Source organism: Neovison vison, chromosome 6 (assembly GCF_020171115.1).
Source record: "Neovison vison isolate M4711 chromosome 6, ASM_NN_V1, whole genome shotgun sequence".
Lineage (NCBI taxonomy): Eukaryota > Metazoa > Chordata > Mammalia > Carnivora > Mustelidae > Neogale > Neogale vison.
Genome location: NC_058096.1, coordinates 159814328 through 159828044, shown reverse-complemented (window position 1 = coordinate 159828044; position 13717 = coordinate 159814328). Strand labels below are relative to the sequence as shown.

Genomic DNA, 13717 nt, shown 5'->3' with positions numbered 1-13717 from the left:
CGTAGTCTAATAAAAACATCAGCTATCATTTATGGTTTTTACAATGTTTGGAACACCATTCTAAGTACATCCATATCAATTTACTTAGTGCTCACAATAACCAATAAGGTACAAGACGATCTTTTGTGCCTATACTGTATCTGATTGGCCCACTTGTTTTTAGGGCCCTTGGCCAACATCCACCTCCCACAAATGCCTGCTTTGGTGGCTCTCTGCTTTCTTGCCTCTCAGACTTCCTCTGACGCCTGAGAGACACTCAGCCCTCATGCAGACATGCATGGGAGCCGTCCTCAACCAATGGGGGACAGGAGTGAGTGAATAAATACCTCAGCTTTCTTCCCTTTAGAGGGATTACTTTGAGAAGCAGTCTATGCAGTCCCCTGCACAATTCCCAGAGCAATTGTGCTTTAGTTGTCCAGCAGGGAAACTAGAGATACCTCTTACATTACCTTTTCTTCCCTTACTATGTCATTGTCCTATTTTCCTCACTCTGCTTTCTGTGATTATCTTCCCCATAAACTGTATCCAAATCCATGTCTCAGGCACTGTTTGTGGAGAACCCAGACTAACCCAAACTGTTCTGCACTTCAACAGAAATAAAAAGGAGTTTATAAACATGTAAGAACTTGATCAAAATCATCTATAGAAACTATTAGAATCCAGATTGGCCCCTAATCTTTTAGCATTAAATAATACTGAATCTCTCAGAATCAAGGTTTTCATGATTTAATTTTTACAGACAAATTAAATCTTTATAAACCCCACTGTGAGATTCTGTGATTCTAGATTATAATTTTTATTCATAAAATAAAGAAAATATATTTCCTTGATAAGAAATTAAGACCTAGAACATTGACTATTCTGGGACAGAAAAGCTCTCTTATTTCCCTACTATTCTCAAAATAAGTTATCAAAGGAATACTCTCATTTTAATCTGAATGTTTTACTGCAATAGATAATGCATTGAAAGACCCTATTTTTAGGATTTGTAAAAGGTTTTCTTTGTAATCTCTTCCTCCCAGATTTACAAGGATTTAGATGACAATTATAAACTGCACTTAACACACAATTTTATTGTTTAAAGTTATTTCCCTTAACTATTACAACAACGTTACAAGGCACATGAAATCATTTTACAGATGAGGAAACTTAACTGCAGCACTTGAATCTTGCCCACCCTAATGTACTTGGCATATCGCAGAACCAGGTAATGAATCCACATCTTCTTATAACCCAAGGCAGGGCTTTGTGTCTTGTAGCATAGACATTTATGAAGTCTTTGATCATTGCCAATGCTCAGGAAAACAATAAAGAATAAACTCTCTGGGTGGTCCACATGGAAAGGAGATGGTTTAAGTGAGTTTATAAATAGCTGCTTCCTGTGAATTGGCATCTTTTAGTCTTTGCATTTCCAAAGTCCGTGTGGATTCATGGAGAAACTGGGTTCTAACAGAAGTTAATGTAAAAGAAACATAGTGTTACAGTACCAAGTACCCAAGTTTTAGACCTTGACAGGAAGAGGCAATTTTTCAACTCCACTGGAATGGCCTCTACTTATGGTTCTACAGTCTCTTCACCCTCAGGTTGCTAACCTTTAAAGTGATCCTGATAACACTATTTCAAATAAGTTTAAACCCAAACTTAACGTGAAGTCATAAAGCAGAGTCAAATAAAAAAATGGCCTTGGTCACCTTTTGTTAATTTCTAGCTTCTGGTCTCAACATATGTGAAAAGGAGAAAACATGAATCTGTGTATGATTACTTCACTTTGGCCCTTTCTTAAAAGTCGGGGAAATAATTTTTAAATGTTTTTTTCAGTCCTTTATATCTGCATGACATTTTCATGTGATGTTAACAAGCCAACAATACCTACTCTGATCTATAATACCATAAACTCTGTTCTTATCTGTTAACACTCTTTTTTTTCCCCTACAAGTTATTGATACTTTTTAAAACATTTATTTAGGTAAAATACACATAGCATAATATTGTCATCTCAACTATTTATACATTTATAGTTCAGTGTAGTTACATACATTCACATTATTGTGAAACCATCGCTGCAATCCACCCCATAAACCCTTTCATTCTGCAAAATCAGTATTTATAACTGTTAGACAATAACTCCTCTTCTTCCCCCTCTTTAGTCACTGACAGGCACCATTCTACTTTCTGTCTCTGAATTTGACTAATCAACATACCTCATATAAGTGGAATCATGCATTATTTATCTTTTTGTGACTGACTTATTTCACTTAGCATTATGTCCTCTAGGTTCACCCCACATTGAAGGATGTATCAAAGTTTCCTTCTTTTCTTTTAGAGCTAAATAATATTCTACTGTATGTATAAACCACATTTTGTGTGTCCATTCATCTGTTGATAGTCCTTGGATTTTTTCAACCTTGTGGCTATTGTCAACAGTGCTGCTCTGAACTTGGGTGTCTAAGTATCACTTCTAGATTCTGCTTTCAGGATTTTGGGTTATAGGAGTAGAATTGCTGGATCATTTGATAGTTCTATTTTAATTTTTAATTTTAATTCCATGCTGTTTTCCAGAAAAGAAGTTGTACATTTTTTTCATTCCCATTGACAGTACACAAGAGGCATGAGGTGACTCCTCATTATAGTTTTGATTTGCAACTCCCTCATGATTACTAATGTCAAGTATCTTTTCACATACTTGGTCATTTGTGTATCATTTTTGGAGAAATCTCTATACATCTCCTCATTTAAAAAAATATGGCATATGTCTTTTGTTTGCATGTTGTCCTTGCCCCAGAGCATGCAAATCTCTGTATCTTTCCAACTTTAGTGTATGTGTTAGCAAAGCAAGCGTGTAAGTTGTTGATTCTTACTTTGAATTCTTAGTGTTTCATTGTACATTTTCCCCTTCCCAACAAACCACCATCCCTCACGATGTACTTACACTTAACACTTTATTTCATAAGAAATACAAAAGAAGATTTGTATATGTTCTTAAACTTATTTCTTGTTTATATTCAAGTTATTGCCTCTTTCCATTGCTTGATTACTGATAGTTTTGAGTTTTGTTTTGCTTTGTTTTGTACTTTTTCATGTCACTAGGTTTAGGAAAGTGGAAAATTTTAAGGTCTGACTTAATGATGTCACCTTAAACAGCCTGATCAAGGTAGAGATGAGGAAGGAGCAGTATTTCAACCTTGCATCTAAAGAGGACATTAATCTTGCTCTTTTTTAAAATTTTTAATCAGAAGTTCCTAATTTTCTCACCATTGATGTAAAAATCATTTATACTTCCAGCACAACCAACATAAATCATTAACACAAAAAAGAATAGTAAGCAATCTTTAATCAATATCACTTCCTTCTATTAGACACAGTGGAAATGAAAGAATACAATTCGTCATTGATCAGGAGTCTTGCAAACATTCAGCCAGGGCCTCATATCTTCCCCATACTGAGTTTGTTTTAGTCATGCTGGACTTCTTTATGTTTTTAGGACAAATCAAGGTCATTTCCTTCCTATGAACTATGCACGTCTTGTTTCTTTCTGTTATTTCGTCATTTCTTTGAGGTTTTAGCTTAATGCCATCTCCTTGGAGAGGCCTCCTGACACTTAAGCCAATGGTGCTGCTTCCTGGACAGTCACTTTCTATTGTTGCATCCACTTTGTTTTCTTCACAGCACAAATGACTTTCTGAAATTATCTTATTAATTATTTACTGGTATGCTATTTATTTTCAGCCATCCTCCCTCATTATGCTATATGCTCTACAACTGCAAAGTTCTGTGTCCTTGTTTCACTTCTAGATCCTCAGCGCCTGAAACAGTGCCTGGTTAATAGCACAAATACGTTGCATGAATACGTGGTGACAATGTCAATTAGAGGGCAAGATCTTTTTATGTAAAAGACCAGGTATTTTAGGCTTTGTAAGGCATGTGTTCTCTGTTACAACTGCTCAAATCTTCTACTATAAATCAAAAGCAGCTATTAAATAATATCAAAAAAAGAGAAAAGAATAAGCTTGACTGTGTTGCTATAAAATTTTATTCACAGAAATAAGGCATGGGCTAGATTTGGCCTCTGGACCATCGTGTACAGACTGCTCGACTAGAACACCTCATGTCTATTTTGGTATCAGGGCACACTTGGATGTTAATTAATTCATTTTGGCTAGTGTTTGCAAAAAAAAGTTAATAATAATAATAAAATAAAGATAAAACTTGTTTTACTTCAAAACAATAAGTAATAATTAAGATAAAGATTAAGAGAATTTTCCAGATATTCTGTGGAATAGTATGATAGTTGTTCAATCAGCAGCTTCAGTGGGAAAGGGCAGTTGGTGTTAAAGATAATGTGATGGTAGGAGGGGATATTTTAAATCATCCTTAGTGTACAGCAGTATGCTTCCAAATCATCAGTGATTGCCAGACTGCATAAAAGAATGACCAGTAACTCCGGGGTGGTGTCTGAGGATTTGTGTTTCTATCTAGTTCTCGGTGATGCTGATACTGGTAGGGTAGAGGCTCAAAAGTGGAGAGGAGAGGCATGTGAAGATGTGAGTGAGGTGACACAGGTGAGCAATGGTCTGCCTGATGGTAGGGCTGTGGGAATGATAAGCAGGACACAAATGAGAGGGAATTAATTATCCAGGAGAATAGCATACACAGAAGTTAATTTATGGAAAAAGTGAATTTATGGGAAAGAGATGAAATGGTTCTTGGGGGATATGTTGAACAAGAAGAGTGTAAAGTCTCAGAAATAAATTATGTCAGACTAACTACATTTTCTTCTTTAACAGAAGTACTAGACTCTAGTCATGTAGCTGCATTTGATTAAGCATGGCACTTGGTGATATATTTCCTGATATTATATTGGATGAATTGAGCCACTCATTTTAACAATATAGAGCATTAATACCTGGTTTTATGAATGTAGGTAAAAGATATTGACACAAGGGCAGCAAAGTGATGAAGGATGACTAATGGTGGCAGAGTCTTCCCATAGCTACATCCCATTGACAGATATGCCAGGATGGAGAAATTGATGTTTTTGACATAAAACTAGAAGAAATGTGTTAAATCAGAGAATGTTTTTGGCATGATAGAGTAAAAGGTTAAATCTCATCTTCTCAAAAAAAATTTTTTTTAAAGATATTTATTTCTTTATTTGACAGACAGAGATCACAAGTAGGCAGAGAGGCAGGCAAAGAGAGAGAGGAGGAAGCAGACTCCCTGCTGAGCAGAAAGCCCAATGCAGGGCTCGATCCCAGGACTCTGAGATCATGTCCTGAGCCGAAGGCAGAGGCTTTAACCCACTGAGCCACCCAGGCGCCCCCCCAATTTTTTTTTTTTTTTTAAATAAACAGGTTTGGCTCTTTTCCTAGGAGGAAGAGAGAAACAAAGAACAGATGGAGCTGAAAGATATCCATACTAAGATGGGTTACACAGATTTAAGTGTTTATGTAATCTCATTAAGTATAAATGGACCAAAATTTCCAATTAAAGGAAGAGAACTTCAGACTGGCTTAAAAAACTGAAATTAAAATTTTAAAGAAGTTAAGACTGAACTATATGCTGCCTACATGATAAGTTGAAAACAAAAGAATAGAAAAAAAATATGGCATGCACACTATAACAAGAAGGAAAAAAATACTAAGTATACTTTAAAACAAAGTTTATTACCAAAATAAGGTAGAACATTCTATCATGAGAAAAAGGGAAGTTTACCAGGAAGATACACTGATACTAAAGCCTCAATATGCAAACAGCAAAAACTATCAGAGTCACAGAGAGAAATAGAAAAATCTATAGTTAAACTTACTAATTTTCATTCCCTTCCTTCAGTCATTGGTAGAACAACTAAAAAAACAATTCAGTACCTATATAGTGGACTCAACATAATCAGATTGAATTAATCAACATATAAAGAATCTTCTGAAAGATCAAAAGCTATAAACTTATGGAGGAAAATCAGCAAATCCCTGAGTGGCTCTCCACATTTTTTATTTTCCAGACATATCAGACATGGCTATAGAGGTATATGTCCTCTTTGGGACCTGTGCACCTTCTGTAACCTACTTCCTACTGTTTTAAGACTTGCCAAAACAGTAACAGGATTTTCAGAAGAGGCTGATGTTCTTCAGCAACTTAATTTCTTCAAAACCTTATTAACTTTCTTATTTTTTACTTCTAGTTGGTTTTATGTATAAGTAACCACACCAAAAGTTATTTTTGAAACAGATCTCAGATAGTCTTTATTTACTTGCTTTCCAGTTCTCTTATACAGATCAACTTAATAGCAGCACCTGAGGAGGTGAGTCCTGAAAATAGTGCACTTCAAATCTGATCACGTTACTGAAGTAAAGATTCTCATCATGTCTTTGTCAAAAAACAAAAAACAAACAAACAAACAACCCTTCTAAATGTCCTAATTCTAGTTCACTCATGAACAATGTAATTGTGGAGAGAAGTTCCATATCCAAAATAAGTATATTTTCTGACTATTGACAAAGGAGGTAAGTTCTGCTTAATAAGTACTTCATCTATTTGTTGCTATTAAATTATTCACAAGTAACAATTTCATTTAATTTCATAATTTTTTGGCTTAGGAATGTGGGAAGGGCTCAAATGAGCAATTTTTCTGCTCCACGTGGTGTCAACTGGGGTCTTTTAGTGTTGTTTAACTTGCAGGTGGGTTTTTCTGGAGCATCCAAGATGGCTTCATTTATATGGTTGTTGTCTTCAAGCCCAATCTTAGATAGTACTTCTCCATATCAATGGAATCATAGGGTTTCTTTGTATTATCTCTCTACCAGAATAATGGAACATTTTCTAGGTGGCTCAGGTCTCAAAAGAACAAGATAGAAGCTATCAGTCCTCTTAGTCTAGACTCAGAATTGGCATAGAATCACTTGTGTCATAATCAACAGAGAGGTAATATTCTTCATGTTGCCTATGTTTTGCATAGGAGACAGTTTTGTAAAGGGGACATCTTGCCACATGTGTCCCAGCTTGCAGGCAGAATTACTCAGTTTAGCGTATGTTCATGAAAGGGTTCAAGGCTTTCTTGAGCAAGTCAGCATTCTCAGAAACAGAAATCTAGTAACAACCATGCTTGGAAGCATGAAGGTCTGCTTTTCCGATCATTTAATTTCAAACAATAGAAAAAATAAGAAATATTGCCCATGTATTCAGACAATTACTCAAACAACAGTCTAAATTGTATCTTATTTTAGAGTTTGAGAAAAAGAGCCCAGCCATATGTGAAACCCACATGGGTATAATCCAGAGGAAATGCTGTTTAGTTCAAATGCTGTTTAGCTTTTGTGTCTTTCCTTCAACAATGCAGAGAATCTGGGAAGAGTTAAACACTAATATGATCTAAATGAGGCTACAAAATCTTGTCTTTTACCTTGTATCTGAAGTGTATCTACCACCCACCCTTTAACTTGCAACACCCTTAACTTGTTCCTTGTCTCAGCTCACTAAGCTTCCTGATATATCCCCATCCTTCTTTTAAGAAACTTATTATTATCATTATTATTACTTTGCTTTAGTAAGAGGTGGGAAAGAAGTCTTCATTATGTAAAATGTGATATATAAATCTGTGTGGAGTGTTTCTAAAAGTAGAATGTCTGCCAAGTTCTCTAGCAATGTTACCAGTGCATAATTAAGTACTCATTTAAACTATAGTTTATGTTTGTGGCAAGGGAGAGTGTGGAACTCAGAAATAGAAGTTGTTGTGGGGTGGGGTTTTTCTGTATTTTTAAATTATATGTTAGATTCTGTTTTTGACAGCTATGACTTTTAAAGTAACGAAACTGGATTTTCAGTTCTAGCAATATGGTGGTCTTTTAAGTAAATTTAAAACAGTATTGAGTATTGAGTATGGCACATTTTCTGGAGCATCTGGTTATCTCTGATCGCCTAGATCTAAGTATTTAAGTCAGTCTTTTTGTTTTAGACTGGTGATAAAGTCAGAGACCCATGCAATTCATGTGGGTTTCAAAAAGACCTTGATAGTAAGTCTGCATTCATGAAAGCCAAAACCCACAGTGAACTGAAGAAAAAAATAATACATTGGGAAATGGACAAGGTACCTGTGTCTCATCTTTGATCTTGAATGGAAGGTACAGTAATATATATAATAAAGTAAATATAATTAAATATACATGCATACACATACACAATTATTTTGACAGTTGCTAAAAATAGAAATAAATTTAAATATTTGTGTAATGAAAATCATCTCAAAGACAAAAGTTTAGTTTGAGGTCATTCTACCTTGGTTAAATGCCCCTACGTGGAGGGAAAAGGAAATAAAAATAATCTGGAGAAACATGACTTAGAGCTTAATGCCCAAGAGCCAAAGATGTTTTGCCGATGAGATTTCAGTAAGTGTGACTTTACAATAGCAACAACAGTATTAATAAATGAAAATATCTAATAGACAAGAAACCAAGCTACCATGAATGAAACTTCTTATGGGAGATTAAAACAAAACAAAACAGTGAGATCAGATATGTTAAGACAGCAGCAGATCTTGAATTTATCAGATAGTATATATCTAATTAAAACATATTGGTATGACTACATAAAATTCCATTGTATGTATGAAGAAGGAATAAATCACTATCAAATTAACATATGTATTCGTAAAAGACAAGAATAAATCTTCTAACAATTATATGCACATGGATATAGATACAGATAAATGTGTATTTTAATTTCTATTTTCATTTTAATTTATATTCATATATAATATCTATATATAACTGGGAAATGAACAATCTAAAGAATGTATTAGACAGAGAGAAATAGCCAAGTGCTGATATGCCTGATAATGCAGCAGACTACAGACATTAAATAGATGACAAAAATACAAAAAAAAAAAATGTTAAATGATACTGATGAGTGAGGAGTCCAATTTGCAGACAAATGCAATTCTAAGGAGAAAACCTCAATGGGAAGAAGAGTTAATATTTGGAAAAAAAAAAAAAAACAAAACTGAAGATTTTCCCAAATTTATGAAAGAAGTTATCATCAGAGTCAGGATAATCAAAGAACCCCCTAAACTTAATGCTTTAAAAAAATCAAATCAGGGCACCTGGGTGGCTCAGTGGGTTAATCCACTGCCTTCATGATCCCAGGGTTCTGGGATCAAGTCCTGCATCGGGCTCTCTGCTTCGGCGGGGAGCCTGCTTCCCTTCCTCTCTCTCTGCCTGCCTCTCTGCCTACTAGTGCTCTCTGTCTGTCAAATAAATAAATAAATTTTTAAAAAAATCAAATCAAATACAATAATAAAAGTACCTATACCAATATATCATAATTTAAGTTGCAATACCAAAGTAACAGAAACTATAAGAAGCTAGAGAGAAAAATAGATTATGGTAGGGGAGCCTGGGTAGCTCAGTGGGTTAAGCCTCTGCCTTCAGCTCAGGTCATGATCTCAGGGTCCTGGGATCAAGCTCCACATTGGGCTCTCTGCATAGCAGGGAGCCTGCTTCCCCCTCTCTCTCTGCCTGCCTCTCGGCCTACTTGTGATATCTCTCTCTCTCTGTCAAATAAATAAATAAAATCTTTAAAAAAGGGGTTATCATAAAACAATAAATAAATGGAAAGCTGACTTCCCAAAAATCATTAAAAGAAGGCCCAAATCAGTCTTTTAAACCGTCATAATATGGAAAGAAAAAAATTGAAAATCTGCATATATATTTAACTTTACATTGTGGTAAAATGTTGACATTTTAGAAACTGAATATATTTTTGTATTTGCGGACACTTAATTGATGACATATCTAAAAATGTGTATCTGAGATGAAAGAAGGTTTGTTAAACAAGGGAAATAGTAAATATATGAATAAATCTAAATGAATGTTTACAGCAGCACTAATTGTCTTTTAGTGTTAAAAAATAACAAGGTAGGGGGCACTTGGGTGGCTCAATCAGTTAAGAATCTGACTGGATTTCCACTCAGGTCATGACCTCAGAGTCTGGAATCAAGCACAGCATAGGGCTCAATGCTTAGCAGGGATTCTGCTTGAGAATTCTCTTTCCCTTTCCCTCTACTCCTCCCCTACTCATACTGTCTTTGTCTTCTAAAATGAATAAATAAATCTTAAAAGAAAAAATAAAGTAAATTTTAAATGTACATAACCTATAGCCTAAATAAGGGAGGGATTCAATTAGTATTAATAATATCTAAGATCTTTTTTGGAACTTCAGACTTGTCTAAATATGTATCTTCTGATCCATCTTTACATTTGTTTCCCTCTCTGTTTCCTTTTGGAAATTTTCCTATTGAAGTGTTTTCAAATTTCTTAATCCCACCTTTTAATGTGACTATTCTATTTTTAAATATATTTCCCAACTTAAATATTGTATTGTTCATTCTTGGCATATCCCTTTGGTTCTTTAATATAGACTCCAATTCTGTGTTGAAATTCATGCGTGTTACCCATATTTTCTTCTACTTCCTTTAACCTAATAATCATAATTTTTAAGTGAGCTAGGTATATTGTCAGCCCTTTCATTGATCATAAGTAGATTTTATTTCCTTCTTTACATATCTAGTAATTTTGAATTTTATGCCATACATTATAACAAAAGAGTCTTCTAAGCTATAGATTTCTGTGTTTGATCAATGAAAATTCTCTTTACTTTTGTTAAGAAAAAAAGGGAAAGAAGTTAATAACATTAGTTCAGTTTAAATTAACTCAAGTCAGGAGTATAGTATAATTTAAGAGACTCAATCTTTTGAGTTTACCCGATCTTTGGATGAGCCCAACCAGGATTTTGACCCTCTCCTCATGTCTTGTGGGTCTCAGTTGCTTCAGCTTTAAATGGTGGAACAGATGTGGGGTGTGAGGAGGGGGAAAACTCCAGGCAACAATGTTCTGTCATCTGTCATTCACAGGTTACAGCTCAGGTTCCTGGGATCCTAAAGCTGTAGGTCTTTGTTTCTTAAGAAGCATGAAAGATATTATTATACTCTGTCTTTCTGAAGGTTTAACTTTAATCTCTAGCTTTCCAAGAACCCATAGCACCCATAAACGAATCCCATAGGAAAAGCTGGTCATGATTTGAGTTCTCTCAAATTTGTAATTTGTCATGCTAGCACCATTAACTGTTAAATAATCTGCATATTTCTGTAACTCCTACTAGAGTTTCCCTGCCTGAGCAAGCTGGATCTTCAACTTGCATCTAGAAATAGAAAGTTTTCTGAGAATCATTTTTTTTTAAAGATTTTATTTATTTATTGGACAGACAGAGATCATAAGCAGGCAGAGAGGCAGGCAGAGAGAGAGGAGGAAGCAGGCTCCCCGCTGAGCAGAGAGCCTGATGCGGGGCTCGATCCCAGGACCCTGGGATCATGACCTGAGCCGAAGGCTGAGGCCTAACCCACTGAGTCACCCAGGTGCCTCTGAGAATCATTTTTTGAAAGTTAAAGAGTTCTAGCTTGTCACAGAGATGTTCTCTCCTCTGTGAAAATTTAATTTCTAATGCTCATTGCTTCCATTGCTCTACAATGCCTTTAAATTATGAAATGTATATATATATTTTATATATATATATATATATTTTTAGGTGCTGCAGGAAAATTGTTGTTCTGAAATAAACTTCTATATCCTACCTATGATGCTTGAATTTCCTGGATGGCTAATGATGCTGAGCAAATTTTCATAGATTTACCGAGCATTTGGATATCCTCTTTCATTTCCCTTTCCCGGATTTTTATTTTTTTTAATATCTGTTCTTGTCAATTGATAGGTCTTTTAAAAAATATAGTGAATGATTCTTTTGACATTAATAGGTGGTAAAAATATCTTCTCCTGGTTTAGAGGCTGGCTTTTTTTTCCCCCATTTTACTTTATTTTATTTTATTTTACTTCTTTTCAGTGTTCCAGAACTTGTTGTTTATGCACCACATCCAGTGCCCCATAATACTCAACACCAGCCTCACCCAACCCCCCACCCATCTCCCCTCTGAAACCCTCAGTTTGTTTCTCAGAGTCCACAGTCTCTCATGGTTTGTCTCCTCCTCTGATTTCCCCGATCTCACTTCTTTTCTTCCACTCACCATGTCCTCATGTTATTCCTTATGCTCCACAAGTAAGTGAAACCATATGATACTTGACTCTCTCTGCTTGACTTATTTCACTCAGCATAATCTCTTCCAGTCCTGTCCATGTTGATACAAAAGTTGGGTATTCACTCTTTTTGATGGAGGCATAATACTCCATTGTGTATATGGACCATATCTTCTTTATCCACTTGTCCATTGAAGGACATCTTGGTTCTTTCCACAGTTTGGCAACTGTGGCCATTGCTGCTATGAACATTGGGGTACATGTGGCCCTACTTTTCACTACATCTGTATCTTTGGGGTAAATACCCAGTAGTGCTATTGCAGGGTCAGAAGATAGCTCTATTTTTAAATTTTTTATGGAATCTCCACACTGTTTTCCAAAGTGGCTGCACTAACTTGCATTCCCACCAACAGTGTAAGAGGGTTCCCCTTTCTCCACATCCTCTCCAACACTTGTTGTTTACTGTCTTGTTCATTTTGGCCATTCTAACTGATGTAAGGTGGTATCTCAATGTGGTTTTGCTTTGAATCTCCGATTGCTAATGATGAGGAATATTTTCTCATGTGTCTATTAGGCATTTGTATGTATTCTTTGGAGAAGTGTCTGTACATGTCTTCTGCCCATTTTTTGACATGATTATTGAGTTTGTATTGAGTTTGAGGAGTTGTTTATGGATCTTGGATATCAGCCCTTTGTCTGTAGTGTCATTTGCGAATATCTTCTCCCATTCTGTGAGTTGCTTCTTTGTTTTGTTGACTGTTTCCCTTGCTGTGCAGAAGCTTAGAGTTTGACTTTTTACTCACTTAATTGATAACAGGAGTTTCTAGTTACAATTTAATTCAAATGTGTAAGTTGTTTTCTTAGTAGTTAGTGATATTTGAATTTAGTTTAATATATGTCTTCCTATTCTGTGATCATTAGTATATTCTTCTGTGGTAAGTCTTTGAAGATTTATTGTTTCCTTTTTCACATTTAGGTAAAAAATTCACCAGAAATGATTTTTATATGGGGTGGCCTAGTTTTTACTACAGTGTTTTTCTATGTACATATCAAAATAATCCAACACAATTTGGTGAGAAGACTGCCATTTTTACTGTTCTACTTACCAACTATTGTATAAGTCAAAAGTTCATACATGTGTGAGCCTGCTACCAAACACTATTGTTTAATTTGTTAGTTTGTTTATCCTTCACCAGACAACATATTGTCTTAATATAAATGTTTTATATCTTAGTATATAGTATAATAAATCTTCCAATTAATTTATCTTTAAGATTATCATAGCTTTGCATAGCTCATTTCTCTTTGTGAATCTGTTGAAATATTATTTACTTAAAGTATGTATACCTATATAGCCATCACAATATCTAAATTTACACACAAAAAAAAACTTGCTGGGATTTTGAGTGGAATTTGTTGTAGACTGACTTCTTTATTGGCCCTAATTATTATCTCCTTCAATCCACCCTATGTAATGTAACCTCACAGTTTATCTCAAGAAGTATAGTCTATTTCTACTCTTTTTAAATCTGGGGTAGCCTTATAATTTGCATGACCAATAAGATGTAGCAAAGGTGACACTGTACTAGCCCAAACCTGGACCTCAAGAGGCCTTGCTTACTTCTACTAAGTCTTTTTTTTGT

The 13717-nt window shown here is 35.1% G+C and overlaps 1 pseudogene; it reads right to left on the bottom strand.

The window, feature by feature from the left end:
* Positions 1–2736: 2736 nt before the first annotated feature.
* LOC122911041 lies at positions 2737–2835 on the bottom strand (annotated as a pseudogene).
* Positions 2836–13717: the final 10882 nt, after the last annotated feature.